Genomic DNA, 23,278 nt, shown 5'->3' with positions numbered 1-23,278 from the left:
AGGTGTATGTGGCTAGTGCATTAGCCGCTTGAGCCACAGGCGCCAAGCCGAAAATGAAAATCTTTACAGCTCAGCAAGTAGGAACCCTGTAGAAACCAGACCGATGTTCTGTGGGCCACTGATCCTTGCTAGAAAAGTAAACCACAGTCTCAAAGTGGGGCAGTCACGTTACGGACATATCTGATGCCTAATAAGGGCCAGGTGACAAGGAGGACAGGCCTCACAAACACACAGGCACATCAGTCTTCACTGGACACCTGCCTTTACCTGGCACTTAGATACCACAAGGTGGTCAGTGCCAAACATCTTTGTAAAAATGACTCTTTAACACAGATTAAGCGATCAATCAAGACTCGGATTAGATTTTAAATAGAAGCTCCCTAGTTTGGGATAATAAGTATGCCAATTCCTATAATACTAAATACACCTTGGGTTGAAATCAGAGATTCTTCCCTTCTTATCTGTTTAGTAAATTCGGTCCTAAACTTAAGTAGAAAGAAGTGCCAAGAAACTATCCCATTAGTGGGACTTGTATATTTTACTAAGTTTAAATAATAGTGTCAGGTAGAGTAAAATAGACTCTTTAAGTGGCTGTATTTTCTTTCACACTTCCTTTCACCTCTAATCCATTCATGAGTTAATACATTTTTCTGGGCCATTCCACACTTCAACACCTGTAACTAGTCATGAACTTGGTACGATGGTACTTGTCAGCAATTTGAAAAATAAAAGCAACATAAGAAATGAGCATTGGGCTAGGAGTTAGTAGATAGAGCCAAAACCCAAGCATACCACTTTCTAACTCTGTGATTTGGGGAATAAATTCTCTTGGCTTTAACTTCCTCTTCTATTAAGTGGTAATAACAATAAATGCCCTTTCTACTCCAAGGTCACTGGGAGGCAATGTGTGTGAAAACATTGTGTATACAATAAAGCTCTCTCCAAGTTGAAGGGGTGGTGATGATGATTACTTCCATTAAATCTTCTCAAATAGGTGAATTTGGAAACCCCTCACTGAATAAATAAAAAAGGTATACAGATATTAGTATATGCCTGTGGGTAATAATGAATATGCATTGATTATCATGAGAAGAACGATATGAAAAAGTATTTTCTTTGGATTCTGCTTTTGATTAAAAAGATATAACTGGCTTCAGTATGCTTTTCACAGCTATCACATTTATGATCTTTGCAATTAAGTCCTAAAATATTCATATTTAAATGGCATGCTATAAAAATAATGGATTCAGAAAATTACCATATGTGGCAAGAATACAGAAAAAACCCAAAACATTTCTCTCCATCCCAAGAATTTTTAGAAGTTACAGTCATAGTGAATAAAACTCAGTATGCTCTCAGACAGTATATACTCACAAACAGAAGATTATTTTGGAGATAATTTAACTCCTTGGTATCATCAAAGCCTCCAGAAGCCTGCTTGCTAGGATTAGCTACATGACAAAACACACGCACTGTGTGTACAGCGAGTGAAACACAACATGGACTTCCAAGAATCATGAAACAAGTGTATACGTGTGAGCAAGTATTTGCAGTCATTCGTATAAACAAATTAATTTCAAGCTATTAAAATGGAATTACAGTCAATACATTTTATAACAATGCAAATTTAGTCTGCGTTCTACTTTCTCCTTAAACATTTTTTTTTTCGCATTTCTACATACTTTTGAAAATATTCATGTGGCATCTATTACGAGTTAAAATTACTACAAATTTTGTTTGATAAGCCTATAGTCTCTTATTCTATGGACAGAGAAGATGAGGATTACTTTTTTATGTTATTTCATAATATTTGAAGACAAGTTTGGAAGCAAATCTGTACTCAGGTTAGCTGTCCAAGACTGCTATCTTAGGAGAGAGAGCAGAGCCAAGTTAGAGACACTGGGGGAGGGGAAGGAAAGACAGAATCAATATTCCCCTTTCTTCTTCCCCCTCTGCTGCTCCCCACGCTCTACCTTGAGGACCTTTAGCAATAACAATAAACAATGTTACTAAAAAGGCAACTCTATTTTTTTAAACATTTGACTTGAGTGTCTTTTTCTTTTATTGAAAAAATTTTTAGTTGGCTTTTACTGCATAACAAGTCACTCCCAAAACTAGTTTTGTGTGTGTGTGTGTGTGTGTGTGTGTGTGTGTGTTTTGGGGGTGGGTTGTGTGTAGGTAAGAGAGACAAGATCTTGCTCTGTAGCTGCCATCATCATAACTCACTATAACCTCAAACTCCTGGGTTCAAGTGATCCTCCAGCCTCAGTCTCCTGAGTAGCTGGTACTACAGGCACAGACCACAATGTGCAGTTAATTTTTCTACTTTTTGTAGAGTTGTGGTCTCAGTCTAGTTTAAGCTGCTCTCAAATTCCTGGCCTTAAGCAAAACACCTGCCTCGGGTTCTCAAAGTGCTAGGATTGTAGGCATGAGTTAGAGCATTCAGCCAAAACTTAACTATTTAATACAATGAACAATTACTATGTCATAGTTTCTGTGGTATAGGAATCTAGGTGTGGTTTAGCTGGGTTCCTCTGAATCAAGTTGTCAGCTGAGGACACAGGCATCCCAAGACAACTAGGGCTGCAGAGCCAGTATTTAAGTGTGTTCATGTTATTGTTGCCAGGCTGAAGATCTTCCTGAGCTGTTAGACTAAGATCCTCATGTCTCACATGCCACGTGGATCTGTCCATAGGACTGCCCACAACGGGGCAGCTTTCCTCTCCTAGGACAGTGATCCAAGAGAGTGTACGAGAGAGTACCACTAAGGAAGACAGTCTTTTGTAATCTAACCTAAAAATGACATGCCATTTCTTTTGCTATATTTGTTCATTAGAAGCAGCTCACTAGGTCCAACCCACAATCCAGGGCATGAATACTTGCAGGCAGAAATAATTAGAGATGCTCTTAGAGGCTGTCTACCACCATAATATAGCACCGCATATCAGACTTAGATCACCCAAGAGATGCAAAACAATAACAGGTGAATTTATTTTGGATGAGAATGAAACAAAATTAACATGATCAAGATGACTAGCCCCACTCATACAAGACCTCTGATGGATCCATTGTTTTTCAAAAATAATCTAATTTAATCATTTTCAAAATTGTTTTCCATCAAAATCCTAAACACTAGAGAGTGACTAAGATGTGGCAAAGCACTCAACTATCAATACGTCACTAAACCTTAGACTTCCTAAATAAATAGATGGAGCACGCGTTTACAGTTTTACAGACTAATATGTGAAAGAATTAAATTGTCTGTCCAAAGCCACAGGCAAGAACAGATAATGGAATAAAAGAATCGGTCTTACCTGAGTGTCTATCCAGTTTCCTATGCATGAGGTGTTACCGCACTGCTCTGAGCACAATGAGCCGGCCCATGTAGAATCATCATCAATTTCACAAACCTCCTTATGTGAGTTCATTCTGTCTCTTTAACCTCTTTATCCCTTGATTTACTGTAATCACAGAAGTGCTTGTACGCTGCAACTCTGTCAGCAATAACCCATTGAGCTTTTCTCTGCCTTAAGCATTTAACTGTGGCCCCACCTAACTGTTCTACATCTCCTGTCTTCTACACCAAACACAGCATGTGTTTCCACAAACTGTTGAGTGACCTTCAAAAAGCCAAGTCTGGCATGTTTTTGTTCATTGGAATTCTGGTTCTTTAAGGGGACGTGTAATCTGTTCAGCTTTGATTAAGTCTCTCTTGGCTAACAATGGTCTAAATGACTGTTTCATTCTGAAGGACCTTCATCTTCGGATATCAAACCAAATCGTGCCTATTCCAGAGCTTCACGTTAGAATTTCCTGTATCGCCACCGTTTGTCTCCCTTCCTGAAATCAGATAAAGGGGGAGCCTAAGGACAAAATAACCGTCAGAAAGGCAAGACATCTGAGTCGTAATTGATAGTTGGCTCTTTATTTAAAATAAAGGTAAGGAGAATTACTGTATAAATAGGATATGTTGATAGTTAATTCTGTTTTATTTCTCATTTTATTTTTTTTTTTATTTATTTTTTTTGAGACAGAGCTTCAAGCTATCCCCCTGGGTAGAGTGCTATGGCATCACAGCTCACAGCAACCTCCAACTCCTAGGCTCAAGCGAGTCTCCTGCCTCAGCCTCCCAAGTTGCTGGGACCACAGGCACCCGCCACAACACCTGGCTATTTTTTTTCTGGTTACAGCCATCATTGTTGTTTGGCGGGCCCGGGCTGGATTCGAACCTGCCACCTTAGGTGTATGTGGCTGGCGTCTTAGCCACTTGAGCCACAGGCGCCGAGCCTATTTCTCATTTTAGTATGATGAGGTGCAGGTTATACCAAATACTTAAAGAGTGCTAATCTATGAGTTCATCTATTGCTAATCTATTGCTATCTATTGCTAACTTATTACTATTGATTCAACATTTCCATGGCAAAATAAAATGCCATACGGGATACATGTACGGCATTTCATACTGCATCTGCTTATGCCTGTAATATTGCATGTGAATTCATATGAATAATCAAGCATAACAATCCACATGACTTTCAGGGATCTGGAACTCTGAAAAACTTTAAAGAGAAAAACATTTCTGGAAAAAAGGGTTATAAAATGAAGATAGTCACTCACACAACTAAATTGCATAAACATCACTGGATCCGTGGGTTGAGACAATAAAATCTGAATGTATGTAGCAGTGAGTGGTCAGAGGAGCATAAATTGCTGTCACTGACAATTAGGCAGTCTGGGACCTGCAGGGAAACGAAATGTGTTCATAGCTTCTATTGTGGTTAGTAATATACAATAAAGAGCAAAACTGGGCCTCCAGAGGGATTCTGCAAAAGGTTGTAGACAGATGTTCTGAATCTTACAGTCCAACAGGAGTGTATTTAGGTCAAGGAAAAAGGTTGAACAAGGAAAGAAAGAGCAGGCACAGAATTTGTTGTGTGACCCTTGAAGCAGTTTCAATAGAAGATTGTCTTTTGTAGAAAAGAAATGGAATTAGCTCTGCACTCCAGTTAAACTAACATCAGAAATCTGCATCTAATTGGAGTTAAATAAAAAATACCACAGCATTTGAGGGGGCTAGATGTTGCCCCTCTGAAAATAAATTCTTTTTGAAAACAAGATTCAATGCACCGAAGAGCAGTGTGATTTTCTTAAATGAGGCTTGTTTTATATCTATTCAGTTAAATTAAGCTTTCTTACAAAAGTCATTTTACTTCTTCTCCTTAATCTTCCTCTTAGGAAAAACCATATAATGATATAGAGATTGAAGTGTTAAATAAAAACCCAAGTCATTGGATTTCTGAAATTTTCTTATATATACAACATGGACATAAATTAGTTTACTATTTAAATGGCACACAAACTTTAGGTCCACCCCGTATATATTCAAAATTATGTTTGTTTCTTCAGTGTGAATAAGAAATATAAAAAAAGAATCCTATGTAAACTCAGCGTGTGTCATAGATGTTATCTTGCAGCTCTTATGTAGAAGGAAACCATCTGGTATTACAGGTATCCTCAGACAGAATTATTTAACCAAATATGTTAGTTAGCAAATGTGTTACCAAATTTCCATCTCCTTGCCCCATACCCAAACTTATCACTCCCTTTGCCCCCACTACTCTCCCAGTTCCAGCTTTAAGTGTGTGCAGACTTCTCATTCCAAATCAGATCACTATCCTAGACTGTGATTGGCCTCTAAACATCTTTCAAGGGCTTTTAAGATGGACAGTATTTCTAAAGTCGACATCACCCTTGCCCCTAACCCTCTCCCTCCTGTCATGAAAAGAATGGAATGACATCAGTTGTGCCCACATAGGAAAGGATCCATGCAGCTCCGTAGTAACAGACAAAGAGGCCCGACTCCTACTTGTACCTATTCTCCCATCCATTTAGATCAGTGAACCCAGTGAAGAGTGGTTTGCTATTTCTTAGGTATTACCTCCACAGGATTTGGCCTCCTATAAAAGGAAACTCACATACTAGTCTCAGCCAGAATTATTTCTTCCTGTTTCTGAAAGGCACACCAAAGAGTAGCCTCGGAGTAGCAAAGGGCTAGCACCATGGTCAAAGTGGTCTATTACGAGCATAATCAAAATATGCTACACATGCAAACTACATTTCTACTCTCATGTCTGGATAAATGGAATTTAGAAACACTAGGAATCACTTAATATACCTTTAAAATATAGAAATGATAATCAAAAAGGGCTTTTTATATCACTTTGTTATAATGGGGGTAAAACTTAGTTCTCATCTGAAATTGTTTAGAAAGTGGTAATGAATAAGTATATCACATAATGTTAAACAAGTTTAAAGTAAGGAATTTTTGCAATTGAGACATAAAGCTAAGGACTGTAAAACCCTCAAATAATTGAGGAAAAAATGAAAGGAAAAGAAAGAAATGAATCCTACCAAACACCACAGTTATTTTTTCAGCTTTTACTTTAATTCCTTTATATAGTCCTACTTTACTCATCCTATTGACCAAATTTACAAATTCCTTTCTTTGATAGTAAGAAGAAAGCCCAAGACAAAATCATAGGTAATTGGACACTGCATTGCCCACAGAGTGACAGTATTTGTAGGCTATGGACAAAAGCTTCTAAGTCTCTGAAATAAAGAGTTGTGCAGCTGTGCATTTTCCTGTTGACTTCTGTCTAAGACTTGGAAATATTCTTAAGACTGGGAACTATCTAAAAGGATTCATACTCTTCTTGGTCTAAATAACTCTCAGACTGACATTGATGGTGAATTTCTCTTGTCGCTTAGCATATTAAAAGAGATATTTTAATATAATTGGTATGATCAATCTATAAGAAGCGGTTAAATGCCTCTTTGTGCCTGGCTCTCTCAGCATGAGTGGGGATGGCCAAAGACAATGAGGCATGGCTCCCGTTTTCCATTTTTTAATATATAAACTGAGCAAAAATACAAAACCACACATTATGGCAAACACAAAAAGCTTCCTCTAGATAAGCATTTGCAGCTTGGCAGTGCACTGAATGTTTTGATGTTAGTCCATTAATTTCTCCCAACACCCAAGAGGTAGAATATATATTATCTCAACTGTACTAATGGGGAAAGTGAAGCATGAAGCATTTGTATAATTTTGTTCAAGGTTACATGGCTAACAAAGGTAAAGCCAAGATTCAAACCCAGGCATTCTGATTCCCCAGATAGGGTCTTACCCAACATTTTACCGATACTCAAAATAGTTGAGGGGTCAATATTAACTTATTGAAAAAGAAGACAAATTAGGGCTAGGGAGGTGCAATAAGTTCCATGAAGGTCAAATAGACTTGGAACTTGGCAAGTGACGAGACCATGGCCAGGCAAGGAATTCTGGTAAGAAGAACCATGAGCATGGAGTGTACACAGGGGAGTGAAGGAGCCACTTTCACCAGATTGGACAGGAACAAGGAGAAATTAAATGAGATTATTATGTAATAGAATGGAGAAGACTATGAAAATCCTGGAAAATCATAGTTGAACTTCAAGAGGGTGAAGTTAAGACTGGGTTAAAAATGCATTTGGTTGCATGACAACAGAGACGAAGCTTCTTGAGACATGTAGAGATCATTAAATGATTGTTTTACTGTTGGTAAAATTGAACAAGGGGAAGGAAATACTGACTTTGGGTTCAAGATAAGTGTACGTTCATGTTTCATCACCAAACAGCAGTTCATTTTTATGTGTACTCGGTCTTCATGAACTGTTCACTAGAGATGTATCAAACTTGTACTTAAACTGAAATGTGGTTAGAGCCACGAGGCCTGCCTGGAGGAAAAGCAGGCTGAGAAAACATTTCTTAATACCACCCCTCTTTGGAAAATCATTCTTAAAGGAAAATGAGCTGAGAGACCAAGAGAAATTGTGTCCTAATGGCAAAGGGCAGGAGGGAGAGTGGGGGAGGGAAAATGAAAAGATAGCTAAATCATCTCTGGGAAGAAGGCAATACTAAATATGACCTGGCCAAAACCATAAAACCGTAGTGAATCTGACGGTGGCAGGAGTGTCTAAAGGCATCAACGGGAAAGTGAAGAAAGAGCAGAGGAAGCTGGCTCAAGAACATTGACAGAATATTGGAAGGAGAACAGGGAGCAATTTCATAACCTCTCAATCGTTTCCACCTTCTTAGAGTGTCCCAGAAAAGGAAAAATGTTCTTGATAATAATGATTTATTGAGCAATTATCTCTTTCCGCCCTCAGCTCTCTGGAACTGGACGGCAGACAAGGCTAGTGAATTATAATTGAGGGGCTCTCCAGAAGAACTTCCTCTCAAGGAGGCACAAGTTTCCAGTTAGTCACAAGGCAGCGACACAAGCAGACCGGGGCTCCCTCTTTATTTAATAAGGCCTGTGTCCTACAGAGCGTCTGCACGTTCAGCTTTCCCGTCTCAGTATCTGTCTCCGCCCAGTCACATGCCCCGCTTATTTAGGACTTTTTACCATACACCATATAATCACTATCCTTATCCTCTGCCCCCAAACACCTTGTGCCCTTGTCACAGTTTCCAGCCGTCCTTCATACGGGTCCTACATTTGATTGTTTGCGCCCCAGACAAATCGGGTCTCTACAGGTGTGTATCCATCTTCCCTCCCCGCTCCTTCAGCCACGCTCTCCCTATCCCCATCTTCCTCTTGGCCGACGCCCTGTACAAAGGAGATTTTCTGGCTTCTCCTCCCCTAGTAGATCTCTTTGTACCTCGATATCTTGAGTTTCTTCTTATTCCCATTTTCCCCGACTTCTTGGGATTGCTATGGTTACTGCGGACAAGCACGGAAGAAAGGATTGGAAAGAAAGTTATGCTTTTGGTTCAGTAAATATTTAGATTTGATTCAGGTAGTGAAAAAAGCTCAAAAGTCTGTTTCAGCTGAACATCTACAGTCCCAAATGGGGTGAGCCTCGTTCTTCACCAGCTGTCATGGTTAACTGGCAACTTACAGGCACAGGGTGACTGTCTGGCATCTTAGGCACTCACGTGAAGACAATTTCATGAAGAATGCCTGCAGATTACAGGTCATTCAGCTGCATTTAGCTGAGTCCTTCTGGCGGGGAATACACACCAGCATCTTAGAGCAGTTATGACACTGTTTATTTTAGAAGTTTTATTCCTGAGCTGCTTGGCACCTGATTATTCCAGCATTTTCTGCATTACAAAGTTGAAGGAAGAAAATGGTAAGTAAGGGGCTGAGTATTTTCCATCACCAGTGAGCTGGTGATAGGTCCCAAACTCATTTCACTAAGATTATAGATAGAGCTCAAATTGGAGTCCCTGAAGAGAAAGACTAGTCCTTTATCCAGCACGTTAAAGAAAGCATTTCTTATTTCTATTAAACAACCAGGAAAGGAACGATCGTGCATCAGCTGGAAGAGCACTGCAAATATCAGGGTTACCAAGAGTCACCCAGAAACCTTTAAAATAATTTAAAGTGGTGATAGAACAAGTAACACGCTGCACATCTGTTGATGCAGTAATCCTTCACCCTTGAACCCAGCTTGTACTTGCACTAAGAAGTCAGAGGACTGTTTCTAGTTGATCTACTAAGGCAATTTCCCGTGCTTTGATTGGGAATAAAGATGATGGCTTTCTCATTTAAATTATCCTAAAAATGTGATTCTTTGCTAAAATTATTCTTTTGCTATAAATTATTATTCTTAGAAAAAAATGGAAATTTTTTGAAGAAATTATTTGTGACTAATAAATGGGTCAAGATAACATTACACTATGGGATCTAAATACATCAACAATACGTCAAGATACCCAAGTTGTGATTTCCTTCATTCTCTTCGAGGTAACCAAGACAATTCTAACATGTCTTGTATTTTTATTAGAAATCAAATTTATTACCTATCCAAGATCATATTGAGCAGATAACTACCTTAGAAACAGGGTTAAGAAAGGTTTGAAAGTGAGTCAAGAAAAAGTGGGATGTTTTGAATCATTAACAGAAGCACAGCGAGATACAAAAACTGCTAAAAAGGCAAGGACAGAATTAAACAGTAATGATGATTTATAGTAAGATACTCTGAGACATGACAGAAGTCTCAGTACACCAAAAGGAAAATCTTGTTTGCTCAAATTATTTGTTTCTTCTGTCTAATGAATGTAATTCTAATATACAAGCGATAACCCTGGCATTTCTTTGAAATGTTGATTCAGTTTAATTATGAAAATCACCAAGGTATTTTCTAGCTGCTGCCTCACTCCCTGTACTAAGATTAATCACATCAACATCATTCATTTAATCTTCAAAGAGGAAGCAGTTGTCCACAAAAGCCTTCAAATAGCTTCATTAGTGCAATTTTTCAGTCTCAAACACTTAGCTGGCAGCATATGATTGAGAGTAAGGTTGGTCATTATATTCATCTATTTCCTAATCTAATTTTTTTTAACGTTCCTACGTTTAATGTAGAAATGTATTTAAGTGTGGTATTTTTACCTCCTCTTTGTTTGGTAAGCTCCTCGTAACATGAAGAAAATATAGATTTTGATTAACAAAATATTTGGTCACTGTGGCTTCAAGTCATGAAATTTAATGTTTCCTTCCCCCTTTTGGGGTTTGTTTCATATGAAAAGGATTGGACCGAGAAACATTGTGTTTTCTTGTCTCTTATAGACAAAGAAAAACTTAGAACACGAGAGACCTTCCCTTAGTTCAGAAACTAGAATTACTACAGTCCTTTCAAATAAGATTTTTGGTGTTTTAAAATGCGAGATGGATTTTCTATTTTAAAAAAAACAGGAATGATCAACCTGACTTACGTTTCTCCACGAAGACCCACTTCTAGTACCATTTCCTTTGTTAAGAGTATTATTAATCCCTTTCCTTATTGGAAACCAATAGATATCAAAATCCTATAAAATAACACTGCATTTTTGATGCACTGATCAAATTACAGTATCAATCATTAAAAATTACTCAGTTTCCATCAAACACATTCTCAGAAAGACATAAGAGCAGAGCCTGACACCAACAGGGTGTGGTGGGAGAGTTATTTATAATTACTGTGCCTACTCTGACGGGTTGTAAAATGTGTCAGAAAGTAAAATTTGCTAAGCCCCATTACCAAGAGGCAAAACTTGCTAACTGGAGCTTTAAACTTTGAATCTTATAAAGGAATGATTTATTTGACTTTTGACTGGTCCACTTGCAGAAATCATTACATTGCAATATTCAGTGACTGTGAAAAGGGGAAAGAAAGGATAAATCATGCAGAGACATTTCAAGTTAATATCTGGCAACCACATAATACCAAATTTTTAAGGCAAGATCTCCCTTGATAATATTAATAATGGGGGTGCATTTGCAGCTTAGGCAAAGAGTTTGAGGCTTTTGGGCATGAAAATAGTTGATAATCAACTACAATCATTTGATGCAACTGCACAAATTTTGTGTCCACAAACTATATAAAGAAAATGATACTATTTATAATATTGACCTCTTTTAAATTGCTTTAAAATAAAGCTATTAAAAGATTTTATGAAACCAAATTCTAATTGATCCAACATAATGTTAAGATAAAATATAAATATAAGATTCACTCCTCATTTCCGTTGGCATTTTTGAAAATGAGCCTAAAGTATCCATTTTAATGGTTAATGCCAGACACTGAATCCACATAATTCAAAAGTTCAGAATTAGGAGAAAGAAAATTAAATTTTACACTTTAAAATATTGTATCTATTCTTCCCAATACATATGCATGTGTGTTTACTGCAGGAAAAAATAAAAGCCCTTTTGTTTTCAGAGGGGTTGAAAGAATTTTTTATTAAAACAAAAAATAAATTCTAGAGAACTCAGCACTCATTTCAGCTGGCATTTCTGAAAGTGAGCCTAAAATATCCATTTTAATTGTTCATGCCAGATACTGAATCTACGTAATCCAAAGTGAGATAAAAATAACATTTATAAATTTAAACAAATGCACTTAATCATATTCTGAAAAAAAGACTTCTTTTTCAAATAACAAATTTGCTTCTATTCATGTAAAATCTGGCTGGAAAGAAAAATGATCATAATTTAGAAAAAATGTTGAACATGCTGAATAATGCAGTTTTGTAGAGTTTTTATTGTTTCTTTCTCTTTCTCTCTCTCTATATATTTTTCAGTATTTACTTAGGGTTGGAGGTGGAAATTTAGGGATGGATAAAAGAGAATCTCATCAAAACACATTGTTACCATATTAAAAGTAGTAATATAGGAAATTAAATATTATTTGATAAAAGGCATAAGATAGATAACAGAGCTTACTGAATTAATCTAGTACTTGTGTTATGCTTCTGGTAATTTCAATTATCATCTTAGAAAGACCTCTCTTGCAATACAAAATAATTTGGGGAAATCAACAAGCTAAAATAGTCCCAAGGAATAATGAATGTTTATTCCTGTTTGCAAGCATATAAGGGATAAATACAGGTACCGTGACAAAAATATGAAGAGTTCAGGAAGCACAAATGATCTTATACAAACTAACACCTAATCTGGGTCCTATATGAAGCCTCTCAAATGTGTCTTACTAATATAAGAATATGCAGTGGCTCTTTTAACTCTGCGAGTAACTGAGAAGCTTCCTTACTCTAAGGAGCTTAGAATCACCTTTCTGACCATCTTTCCTGTCTTCTATATATCCTCATAAAATATTTACTGTTCTTCTGAATGACCACTCTGATTATCCTTAGACTCCTTTCAGATTCCCTGATGATGTCATGGAAATGTTAAACCCATTATGCTAAGTTAGGACCTCCATCTGCAGTGACCTCTTGGCACGAGCTTCGAGGACAGCATGATATTTTTACATAAAAGTTAGTCTTCATTCAAATCCTCGAGGTCTGATCCTGAAAAAACACTGACAGCTCAATCAACCCTAATAAATACTTAAGTAGGTCCATGAAAAATAATAATAATACAATTCCCCCCCAAAATCCATTACACATTTACAATTGAGTCATAAAAATGCCTATTAAATGTACAATTATTTTACCACATTTTTATTGGAAAATAAGCATTTATCCTAATTTACAGGTTTAACCCAAAGGTGGTACATGACATTCCTTTTCATTAAGCTATTAGGGAGTGACGAGTGACGGGTCCCAGTTCTAATTATCTTTAATGTAGTGCTTCAGATTGATCATGCATAATGCAATTACAAATCATAATTAAATTAATTTATATTGATTTAAGATTTTATAAGTTGTTAATAACTACAGTGCAGTACATCTATTTCCACAAGCCAATGTTAATATTTTCAAACTGCCAAAGCACTTCCTCCTTCTTAACTCTAATTTCTTTCTCATTAAAAAGTTCACAAACTTGTAACTACTTTACATTGGTGAAGGCTAACTTCAAAATCCTATAGGTGGGAGTTTTGAGTATTTATGTAAGGTTTCTCCAAGAAACGATGTGTAATACCTTAGTACATTTGGGATCATCTGCGTTTAAAAGTGTATTTATCTCAGAGACACTTCGCCCTGCTCCGTTGGTGCCTTCATGGCTGACTAGTACTGTCCTTGCCCTTAACACCAGTTTCTCACTAGGAAGCATGACTGACTGGCTCAGAAAAAGCAAAGAAACCAACGTCAACGCAAAAGTCCTTTCCTCAACATTACCGAGGGGTGGAAGCCAATGGGAGGCCCAGGTAACAAAGCCCAAGAGTTGGTCCTGCCCAAATTCATTCTTCCTCTTTTCACCCTAACCATATTCAAGCAAGATTATTCCTTCAGAAATGTTTACATCAAAGGGCAAAGTGGATAACCAATGAGTGGATAATCCACAAAATCTAAGAACCTCTCATTCTCCTGGTTTCTTTCTCACTGAAGGAGAGAGGTTGAGAGAAGGAGGGAAGTTAGACAAGATGGGTTAACAACTGAAAGCTCCATCCGTGTGATTTTGTAACAGAAAACATTGAACAAGTTTGTGGATTCAGTCTGGCCGGTTCTGACCTATACTAAAGAAGTTATTCCTTCTCCTAACACTGCAACTGAACATCCAGCCAGACTCATGGCAAGATCCCCCCCCAAACACCACCTGGCCCTTCCACGCTCCACAGCCCTGGAGAGTACCATTGTGTGAATTGTTGCTCTCACCAGGAAGGGTGAGCCTACAGCGGAGGATTCTGTTTTTATTCTTCAGTGATTTTCTCTGAATACGTTAAATGCCTTAAGGTCCTATGAGAGGATAATAAAAATGAAGTAATCAGATTTAGAAGGACCGGCTTGGAAACGAAAGTGATATGTTTATGAGGAAGGTTCAAGAATGAGTATTGTATGTGCAGCAGCCTCCCCAAGACCGGTCTGTAACAAACATCTACTAAGCTCCAGCCACACAAGCTGAAAGCAAGTGGAGGCAGAAGTCTGTGGAACGCCCCTGGCAGCCTCTGCAGCGCAAAGTTTGCTGCTCACTAGCGACCCCTCTAGGTCTTAGATGGAACTGAGCAGACGCAGGAAAGCACCGGGACTGTAGCCCGGGGCGGAGAGCCGATCAAGTGGACAGCTCCTTCTGGGAGTGCCGGGAGCTAGGGTGCTACAGCTTCCCCGTCGCCAATCAGCCCAGGCAGCTAAAACATGGCCACAGACCCGGGAGCAGGGATCGAGCTACTGACCCAGTCAGGGAAGCGCTGAGACTTGCAGGGAGCGCACCCTTTCATCACACGACTGCAAAACAGAGGTCTTAGGGACTCAAAGCGGGATCTGAGCAGGAGAGAAAGGTGCAAGGGAAAACTTACGAACACTCAAACTCCGCTGGAGTTGGCACTGGACTGGTATTTACCGCGCACAGCTAGGGCGGTGGCAGCCAGGGTCAGGGACCCTCCCCCTTTATTGGTCACCTTGAACATGCAAACTCTGGTACAAGGGGTGGAATCCTCGTGTTTCAGATCCAGACGAGCTAGAGCAACGCTTCTTCTACTTATCCCCCAGTTACTGAACGGTACTCACGCCCGGAAGTGTCTCCTGTGCCCCCAGTAAAAAAAAGCAAAGGGGCGTCCAAAACTTAAGAGAGTAGCCAGGCTCTGATCAGCTCAAGGGTGCCCAGTCCACACCTCCCCCAGCCAAGCTAGCGCCACTGGATCCATAGGAAACGCCTGGGGATACTGCGGCAAGCGCTCAGTTGTTCCAGGTTTCTGCGACCCAAGTTGTCCCAGTGTCATTACCAATTGGCAAAGTCAGTTTTCCAGTCTAACTTCTGAAGACGAGTCTTTTATCCAGGCACGTTTTCCACAACATGGGAGTAGTGGCTCATTCCCCCCCCCCCCAACACTACAAGAGAAAGCCTGGAATGGATTGCTTTTGCCTTGGTCAAAGATTTTTTTCGGAAGCACTGTTGAATTGGAAGAGTTCTTTGCCCCAGATGGTTTTCGAAGAAGAAGAAGAAGAAGGCGAGAAGAGAGACAATTGAATATTTTCAAGCAATTTCCAAGCACATTCCTAGACTGGAGTATACAATTAATTCAATCAAATGTGAAATATTATTTTCCTTTACTAATAATATTCACAGATGGTGATGTGGATTTCCTTGGACTGGAGTTACAGTTTGGCAGTAGACTCAACACTACGTGGATTTCGTGTGACCTGTCTCTGTGATTGGGGTAATGAAGCCCTAACCTCCAGGAATTAGAAGATTTTCGGGAGAAGAGGGGAATTCATCAATTAAAGGACTACTTTAAGATTTTTTTTTAATCCTGACTTTAATAAAGTCTTCCAACTTAGGCTAAATTTTAGTATTTGTTCAAGAAAAGTGGGTTTGCCCTTTTGTCAGATTTTTATTTTTTCTTGTTTTTATTTTATTTATTTATTTATTTTTTGCACTGGTTTCAGATTGTTAACTTTCCAAGCAGGAATCACCTTAAAATGCATGGATTCTATTATATGTACAATTTAATCACAAGATATTTAAAATAGACATTTCCATCTAAAATCCAATCAGAAATCAACACAGTTCCTCCAGGCATTAGATGATCATCTCGATTTTGCATTTGTAAACTGGGAGGAATAAATGTGACTTGTGGATACCAAGAGGTCAAGTACGGCTGCTCAAATATTTTTCTTACAAAATGACGGATTTATTAGACAAATAAGTAGCCCGGCTGATGCAAAACCCCCAGTGATTGAATTTTGACGCTAAGTCAACAACAACTCGAACTACATCAGTGCTTCAAGATTTAGTTATGATGGTAGAGATTACTGAACAAATAAGAGCCAGAAATGAATACAGATTTCTGAGGATCTGCCCCTGGCACCCTCTTCTTGACATTCTCCTCCATATGCTCCCCCTCTTCGTACTGTATTATAATTAAAGAACTTGCCTATGCCTTGAGATCGGGAAAGAACTTTAAAATAATTAGGCATATTTTCCTGTTTAAAAAAAAAATAAAAAAAAAGAACAGGCTCAGGGAGAAAGCCAATTGAGTTCCACAATAAATTCCTTCTTGGCCTGAAAGTCACCCAGCATGAGAAGGGAGGGAGCATGCAAGTGGGTGCCTGCCTGTCTTTCATTCCCTCTCTCTCTCTCTGTCTCTCTCTCTGTCTCCCTTCCTTCCTTCCTTCCTTTCTTTTCTTCCTTTCCTCTTATTTTCTTTAAGAGATTTCATAACCTACTCTTTTCCTGCCCCAGCTCCTCCTCCTCCTCCTCACTTTCCTAGAAAACATTGCTTTCTGGAAGATTTTAGGACTTGGGCCTTAGTATAACACTGAAGATCCAAATCCACTGCTAAATAATTAACTAGCCTGTAGAATTTTAGTAGTACTTACTGTATTTAGATTTCACCCCTCCTGGGTCAAGGGCTGCCCTCCCACTTGCCTCTCTTGTCCCCGCCTCCTAGAAGCTGGCCAGGGTGCTGAAACTCTTGCTTGAATTTTGTGGGGAGGAAGAGCACCATTTGTGGAGACTTTGGAGGAATTATTTACCTTTGCTCTTCATGAAAGGAGACTGAAATCATTGAGATTACATTTAAACAGAAAGCAGTTCATTGCTCATCTTTTCATATGGAAAAGGACAAATCTGATCCTAGTGTCACAATCTACCTTTTAGTTATTCTTTGAGTGACTTCCTTATCATAGTGGAATGGTGACTCCATTTCCACTTGAGTCTTATTGAGCCAACCAAAAACCCATTTCTTACACCTCCTTCTTTCATTCTTCAACTTTCAGCTTCAGACTGATTCCCTTTAATTTATGAAACTGCTTATTTTTCAGGGGGCAAATCTATATTTGATTTTCAGGACTTATCTGATCAAGGGCTTGAGACAATTTCTCTTTGTAGCTAGAAATTTGCTTTTTGTATATCCAGGCACAAAGTGCTAGAGGCAATAATAAGTAGCAGGTCTTTAGCCCAGGTTTTATTTAAGTACAGTAATAATTCCACTGTAAATAAGTTTCCCATCTGGGTTTCCCAACCTGTTTGTCATATGCCCTTCCAATGTATGCATGTACTCCTCATTCGTAGAAATGTTTTCATTATATTGGGTTTTCAATCTTCTATTGTATTAGTTGCTTTCCTGGTAAATGAACCTGGAAATCCAAAATTGCTAATCCGAAAATGGCAATCGCATTCACTAAATAGAAAGGAATGTTTCGTAATTATTTTGCCACTTGCCAGGATTAAATAATATGTTGTGCAAATGAAGCTGTCCTACTTGGGAGAGAGGTGTAGTTCCCTTTTCATCTTCTTTTTACAATACTGAATAGTACCTCCAGTCCAACAATACATCTGTTTACAGTTTGCCTGAACTTGTCTCTGGATTTATATTTCAATATGCTCTTTAGGATGCAAAATTCCTGTCAAATTAAAGAGGGCTCATGTCTTGCCCGCTTCTAGCAAATCACTTGCAGCACCTAATAAATCCAGCTGGGGTTCCTTCCATAGCCTGATGCTGCCGAAATCATTATTGTCCTGCCTTGTTTCATGTCAGAGGCCTCTTTGCCTCATCTGTCATGAAACCAATTTCACTTTATTTACATCCATTTGCTAGTTTAATTACTGTGCTGATGAATAGCCTGAAGGAATTAAGTTACGAGTCTATGGAAACCCAAAGCGACAGATATATGGGCTACCTTTTAACTACAGGGAACGAAATGAAGGCTCGTGGCATGCACCAAAATTTAAAAATAATAAGTGTTTCTCCCTACCTACATACTCTTGAAATTCAGAATGATTCTTTCTTTGTATATTCATCATCTCCTGGAGGAAATATGGTGTTTAGAATCCCTCATGTTTACAGACTGACTGTAGCTCTCTTCAATGCACTACAATTTTCTACTTTCAAAAACTGTTCTTTTTATGGAAAGAGTCACAGATGATTTTCCAGCCAAACCAAATAATCTGAAATAGTAGTGTTTTTAATTAAAGATGCCTATCACTATTAACCTTCCCCTATAAATGAGCACTTACTTCTATATAAAGACAGAGAGGTGCCTTGGTGAAAGTAAAAATATTTAATATCTCCAATCTAATATACAGTACAGAGTACTCTAATTTTGCCACTGCATATATTGTAACAGATCTCACAATATAAGTTGTTATTTCTTATCATTGAGTACAATTTTACAATTAACTTCTTTCATGTATATTTAAATCATAAGTAAGAACATTCTGCCTTCTCCCTCCTTTACATGTCCAATAATAGAGCACTTTGAGTGTATGTTAGTGACAGGAGGCTTGTGGTGCAAGTGAATAATCTATGCTCTCAAACATATATAAGTAGTCAATCATTTGCATATGTATATATTATTTAACCTAAGATCAAAAAGCTTTTCAGTCATTCCATTATCTTATAAATTAACTACTGCAGCATAAGCCTACTGATCATGAATTTAAAAATTTTTAAAAACATTTTCAAGAAAACCCAAGCCTAAATTCTATCCTCCATTATAGATTTTAAAACTTAAAATTGATAATCCAGAAATTAAGTCTTCATGTGGCCCATCATTCGTGACTGCTAATTAAACAATAAGTAAATAGGACTGCGTTGGCTTCTGATTTTCTATTTTCTCAAGGCCCAGATAGCAATGCACATGAAAAGAACCGAACTTTTCAACCCAAGTACCTACAAGCTTTCCTTTCACTGCTGTTTCTGGTATAGTTTCTGACATTTTAAGTTCTGTTTGATTTCCCTTAAAATGATGCGTGTAAGGCACATGACAAATATATGTATCATTTCATGAAAGAATTTAAATATTTTTCTCATAGATTTCATACACTAACTCTTATACCATCTCTGTGCTGAGCACATAAATACTTCAAAGGTTGTGCAAACTTTATAAACTTGTTATTTAACTGAAAATTAGTTTAAACATTCAAAAGCCAGGAACACTGCTAAACAACAGAGAATGAAAGAGGTGAGGACGAGAAAGGCTTTCTTATTTCCTTTCCTCCTAAAAGAATTAAACACTAATTTGCCATCCTGCATATTCTGAAGTTTCATTCATCATAAAGCCAGAATAAAGGAAAGGAAAAAAATGTAAAAACATTATATTTACTTGCAGAAGAACTAAAGGTGGTAAAAACTCCACTGTCTGTGTAGACCTATATTAGTAAATTATATATTCATTACAAATCCCCCAGGCACCTCCCTTTATGCCCTCCTTACATCCCCTAAACACACAATTTTCCTATTCTCCCTCTACTACTTTTAACAAAGCTCATACATACACATACACACAAAATAGGTAACAAAAGTAACTTTTTGTATCAAGAGATTCTTGCCTATAAAAGTTTTGCAATAAAGAAAACTAAACAGGACTTTCCAGGTAAAATTTCCTTCTACCGGGGAGAACTAGACACTATGCTAATGTAGACATTTACGAACAGACTATCGCTTCAGAGAAAGGAAATCTGTATTGGTTGTTTTTTTCAGACATTTTAATTCTTTTTTTTAATAAAAGAAATGAGAAGGTGGGGGTATTGAATGCTTTTTCTTTCCTGCTCCCCCTCCCCCATCTCTCATTCTCCCCCTTTCCAAGACCCTCTCCTCCCTTTCCAGCTCTTTTTGATTAATAGATCCATGTGGCTAACGGCCTGACATATGGTGTGCGAAGCAGCTTGAGATAGTACCTTAGGCATCCCCTACGGCCATTAACATATTAGGGGCTTATGTGCAGTCAGACAGTCAGACCTCATCGAGAGCCAGCGTTTTCAGAAAGGCTGCACCCCAGAGCTGTGTGATAGAGAGTTTCAATAATGCACCATTCTTCCATTTTTAGGGAGTTGCTTCTGGTGCTCAAACACTGGGACAAAACCCGGAATAAAGTTTAGCAATAAGATGCAGTTACAGTCAACAGCAACAGTAAAAAATGTGCTTACATCTGTTTGTATATGGATATGCACACGAAGGCACAGCTTCAAGCTCACAAACACCCAGCAGCTCCTGAGTATTAACAGTAAACAGGCAACGTCAGCTGTCTGGATTTATTTTGTTTAAAGATTTATTTTGCTTAAAGTCTTCTTTATACCCAGAATACTAACAGCCCAGTAATAGTACAGTTACTGATAGAGATGACTCAAAAACAGAAACAAAACACAGCAGAATGTTTAAGAAAGACACTGTTCTGAATCATGTTATTTGATTTTTTTTTCCCAGTGAAGGGCATTTTTTTAATGTCTGAAAACAAGAAAAACATGAAGAAAACAATGAAATTTAAATTTAAAGAAGGTAGAACATATTTTAAATATATTTGCAAATCAAATCCCTGGAGAAGGAATGGATCTTACTCTACAAAATCTGAAAGTTTACAAACAAACAAAAGTCTTAACAATAACTCTGAAAGATAAGGAAAGTCCCTTTAAGATGTATGTGTGTTTTTAGATATAAAAAATTGTGTATACAAATTTTGGGCCAGGGACATAATATTCAAAATCAAAGCATATGTTCCACTGGAAGCTGGTTTAATTCTCTTTAACCTCAGCACAGAAGCTTGAAATTCGAAGCTTGAAATTCTCATTGCACACGCTCTTCCCCTTGCAGCCTCCTGCTGACAAACCACTGTACCCCTTTTGAACTGTACTCTAGCTGTTTGCTTGGCAAATAAATGATGTTCCGCCCTATTAAACCATTTAGGTAGTTTCATCTTCGGATTTCTCAAATACAGAGCTAATAAGGAGGTGCTTTGATGCTGTTTTACTTTCAAACTATAGCCCGGAGGCGTTAAAACGCGCAAAAGGTAACTGGAAAAGTAAATTGCCACGAGCAAGGCGCACCCTCCCTTTTAAAACCGCTCCTACCCTCTGCAGTGCGCTGCGTGGCAGCCGAAAATCGCCCTGTTTCTGTGCAGAACTACGTCCCGTTGGCAGCCCCTGGGGTTCTGAATCTGTGCCACCATTACCAGGAGGGTGAAGAGAGAGGAGGTACTTTTAAGTTTAAAAGCCCTAGAATCCCTGGAGGGAGGGGAGAACGGTAGGCAGAGACCAAAAAGCTTTACAGAAGTTGATTCTAGGCAAAAAATAATAATAATAATAAATAAATAAATAAATAAATCAGGTGGGAGGTGAAGATTAGGAAAGGGCAACGTGCCTCAGTAGCCAGTAACAAAACTTTTGCATTAGGCATGGCGGTGGTGCGCAGAGCAAGTTGCAAGTTCCTAGGCGCTAATGCTGATCTCAAACCTCGGGTTTAGATTACACTTTGGAGAGAAGACCCTGGTGCTCCTGTTGCAAATACACTTGATCCCTCCCCTGTCGAAATACACAACACGCACGCGCACACACACACACACACACACACACTTCCTTAGTTTAATATAAGCAAATGAAATAGAAACATATGTTTTATTTAAAACTTATATGAAAGCATCTGCCTCTCAAAGGCGTCACACTCCCGTCATATTTAGATACATTTTCAGAAGAAATGCAAGCCCCCGGGAAATACCTCTGTCCAGAGTCAAATGATCCTACCTGCTTTTTTAAAGGTCTGCGTTTCCATGACTAACTCACATAACACAGATTGAGCTTAGTGCAGGACAGTTGAGCCCCAACGTCAGGTTCAGAGCTCCTGATCACATTCACCTTTCTCTCTTTCATCCCCACACTTTGGTAAAGTCGCATAAGTGATCAAAATTTACATAAATCATTATTAGTTATTAGGATTTGCTTTAAATTACACTGTGAATATCGCACCAGCCCCATCTGCCACCCCTGCTCTCGCAGCAATAGATTGCAGATAAAATAAATGTCCTTACCCCATTAGAAGGTTCCTGTCTCTGTAGCCAAAAGCCAAACAAAAGCAATAAATACCGGGCTTTTTCTCTCCACTATTCAGCTGTGACTCTTTTCATCAGCTCTTCCTCTAGAAAAGCTCAATAGCTGCCTGAAAATATTGCATTTTATACCACCAAAGGGCGATTAATATTGCATTAACTGTATTTAACATTTTTTTAAGCGCGAGTAATCTACAATGAGTTAGTTTCTGTTAGTAAGTAAAGGGGTATCCGAACTACTGCAGACCACTTAAGATATCGGTGAAAACGTATTATTTGTCTCACACGCAGTATTTTTATACATATACATATATATAATGTTAGTGTACCGCGCGATGTTTGAAGTGGAAGAAGCCGTGCTAATGGTCTGCTTAAAGTATTCTGACACTGCCTGGAGACAGCTAGGTCTCTGCCTTCATTAAATGTTTATTGTCAACACTTGGCGGGGGCGAAGAGGGGGAGAATGAGACTGTTGTAAGTGAATTTCCACGGCTGGAAGTGTCAACACTTTATTTTATTCTAATCTGTGTCTACAAAAGTTTGTATATATTATGTTGCCCTGAGACCAGGCGTCAGAGTTATCAAACAAACTTTGGTTTGTAATTCGTTTTAACTAACCAATGCACCGAGTCTCTCTTCCCCCTCCAATCCCTCTGCCAACTCTCCGTCTAGGCTCTCTCTCAACCCCTTGCATTTCATTTCACCTGTTCCTGTCCCCTTGGCTTTCTATATATAACTTAAAGGGGCGACCTCCCGCAGATGCGGGCTTGAGGCACAGTCTGGGACATCCACGTCCAGGTTCGCAGAAGCAGGACGCTGGGCTCCATACGAGTACTTCGCCGGCTTCTTTCAGACCCGAGATTTTCAACCTCAGGTTTGCAATTCAAGATTTCACCGAATACCCCGGGACGAAAGCCCAGCAGCCAGTCTTTCTTTCGCTCCGGGTATACTATAAATCCTTGCCTGATAAATTCGAATCTGTAGCAGGGCTTTCGCAATGTGTACTTTAGCCGCAAAACAAAAGCCAAGATCGTCTATCTACCAATCATATTCAAAATATGTAAACCAATTGTGAAACTTCTGTGGTGTTTA

The sequence above is a fragment of the Otolemur garnettii genome, unplaced genomic scaffold, assembly GCF_000181295.1.
Source record: "Otolemur garnettii isolate 467f Iridium unplaced genomic scaffold, OtoGar3 scaffold00036, whole genome shotgun sequence".
NCBI lineage: Eukaryota > Metazoa > Chordata > Mammalia > Primates > Galagidae > Otolemur > Otolemur garnettii.
This window is presented reverse-complemented; position numbering follows the sequence as displayed.